General features: G+C 45.6%; 1 non-coding gene across 1 annotated transcript; it reads right to left on the reverse strand.

The window, feature by feature from the left end:
* Positions 1-460: 460 nt before the first annotated feature.
* Positions 461-579, reverse strand: LOC145418206 (5S ribosomal RNA). The gene has a single exon (XR_013900660.1). It is a non-coding gene; the product is annotated as a 5S ribosomal RNA (ribosomal RNA).
* Positions 580-2,407: the final 1,828 nt, after the last annotated feature.

Below are 2,407 nucleotides of genomic sequence, written 5' to 3' on the forward strand. Positions count from 1 at the left end.
AACTTGGTAAGAGGTAGGAATCAGAAACGTGGCAGGAGAAAGTACAAAGTCCTCCTTTGACATCTTCGCAATCCTTGTTACTTGGCCATATCTCATTCAATCTCTTGATGGATTTTATTTATTTTTTATTTATTTTTTTAAATAATATTCCGGGCTATCGACCATTGGGTCTGAAGTCCCTGGTCATTAAGGCCATACATATACTGTAAATAGATTTTAGTCTGTCAACAGATTCATGTCTGGCGACTGCACAAGGGTAGGTAACTCGGGTAACGACTAACGTTATAAGATTTTAATAGGGGGCGTGGGTGTTGGAACTTCCACCTCCATTCCATAAGGCGTGACAATTCATTCATTGCCAGACGCCATGTATCCCAAATGGGGTGGCCAAGGGCTTAGAGTTAATTGTTTTACAGGGAGGGGCACTAATCCTCCACCAACCCCACTTGTCACGTAGGGATGCCAACAGCATCTGGTGTTCCCAGGCGGTCACCCATCCAAGTATTAACCAGACCCAACGTTGCCTAACTTCGCTGATCGGACGGGAGGCGGTGTACTCAACGTGGTATGGCCGTTGGCAATCAGAATAATAAATATGATGATGTTGCATTGGGGCATTTATGTTGAAATTTGGTAGATGTGTTGGTGTGGCAGTTGTTAATAATGGGTAATTATGAGGGCTTAAATAATAGAGTGAATGGATGTGTGGCCCATTCCACGTCATGATTTCCTTGATTATTTTTCAATTTTTCCACTTTACTTCTCTTGTTTCTGGAATGCTTCCATCACAGGTATTAGTGGTAGAGAGGGTAAGGACGATGACAATGGCGGTGACGATTTTGTTATTGGTGATGACACTGGTGCTAAAAAGGATTGTGGGTAGAGGGAACACTTGAGTTTACTTACTCCCCCCCCCTTTCTCTCTCTCTCTCTCAGGAGAGTCGTAGTATATGATGGTACATATTACCTGGCAAAAAACAGATTTAAGTATTTTTAATCTTGTATATTTGGCACTGCAGACTACATGCACAATATAAATAGTCGTATTGTGATAATCATATTTAAATCACCGGAGAGTCCGCATTAGTAATGAGTGCCAGACTGAGCAACTAGTGGCTTTGGCTCTGACGCTGGACCATAACATGTAAATTAATAATGTGGTAATTGTGTTTTAACTCCATAACTAACAAGAATGCCTCTTTATATATCTATATATCTATATCTATCTATCTATCTATTACATATATATATATGCCGTCATCATTTTTGAGAGATTTCAAAATCTTACGATATCCATAGTCCTTCCTGACAAAGGAAAGGGCGTAGTTATCATGAACCTAGTGGCGGACTTCTGGGGGGAGGCGTGGCGGGGGTTCCGCCGGCATAGATCATGGGTCCAGGGCGAGATGGGGCTCGGGCCTGTGCTACAGTAGAGGGTACAGGGCATTGCGGTTCCCAGGCTGCCGCTTCCGCCCAATAGAGAGGGGCCCGAACCTGGGAGTAGCGCCCCAGGAGGCTGCCCTATCAGTGGGTGTATAATGGCGGGATCGTTGCAGTGCCAAGACGCGCTTGGAGGGTGTCCCTGCAGCTGTCCTGGCAGGGTGCCCCGAGGCCACTACCACAGCCACTGGTAAGCTGGTGGGCTAGGGGTCCCGGATCCATTGCCTGGACCTGGGATTGTGCAGTGAGTGGGACCTGTGCTGTGTCTGTCCCCATTTATTAATACTGAAGATGACAAAACAAAAAAGGTTTCAAAGCAAGCCTGGGGACAGTAAATCACCCATGGGGATTAGGGTGGGTTCATGGAATGTGGGAAGTTTGAGGGGAAGAGCAGGGGAAGTCGTTGAGGCATTCAGTAGGAGGTGGGTGGATGTGGCATGTTTGCAGGAAGTCCGGTACAGGGGTGGATCAGCCAGAAAGATTGTTGGGAAGGACTGTTGCTATAAGTTGTTTTGGCAGGGGGGGACAGACGGATATGGAGGTGTTGGTGTGATGGTTGCGGGGAAATGGGTGGAATATGTTATGAATGTTTTGAGAGTAAGCGATAGGATATTGGTAGTGAAAATTCTGTTGGGAAGAAAGATAGCTGTGATTATATCGGCATATGCTCCACAGGCAGGATTGGATGAATCAGAGAAAGATAGATTCTGGGATGATTTAATACGTGTAGTGGGTGGTATGCGGGATGATGAGATAGTGATTTTGGGAGGGGACTTAAATGGTCATGTAGGTGAAGCAGCACAAGGTTATGAAGGAGTGCATGGGGGATGTGCATATGGTCTAAGGAATGCAGAAGGGGAAAGGATACTCGAGTTTGGGGAGGCAACGGACATGATTGTGTGCAACACATATTTTAGGAAAAGAGACAGTAGGTTAATTACGTACGAGTCTGGAGGAAATAGCAGTC

The sequence above is a fragment of the Coenobita brevimanus genome, chromosome 112 (assembly GCF_032717465.1).
Source record: "Coenobita brevimanus isolate Jiangsu-jjx chromosome 112, ASM3271746v2, whole genome shotgun sequence".
In the NCBI taxonomy this organism is placed as follows: Eukaryota; Metazoa; Arthropoda; class Malacostraca; order Decapoda; family Coenobitidae; genus Coenobita; species Coenobita brevimanus.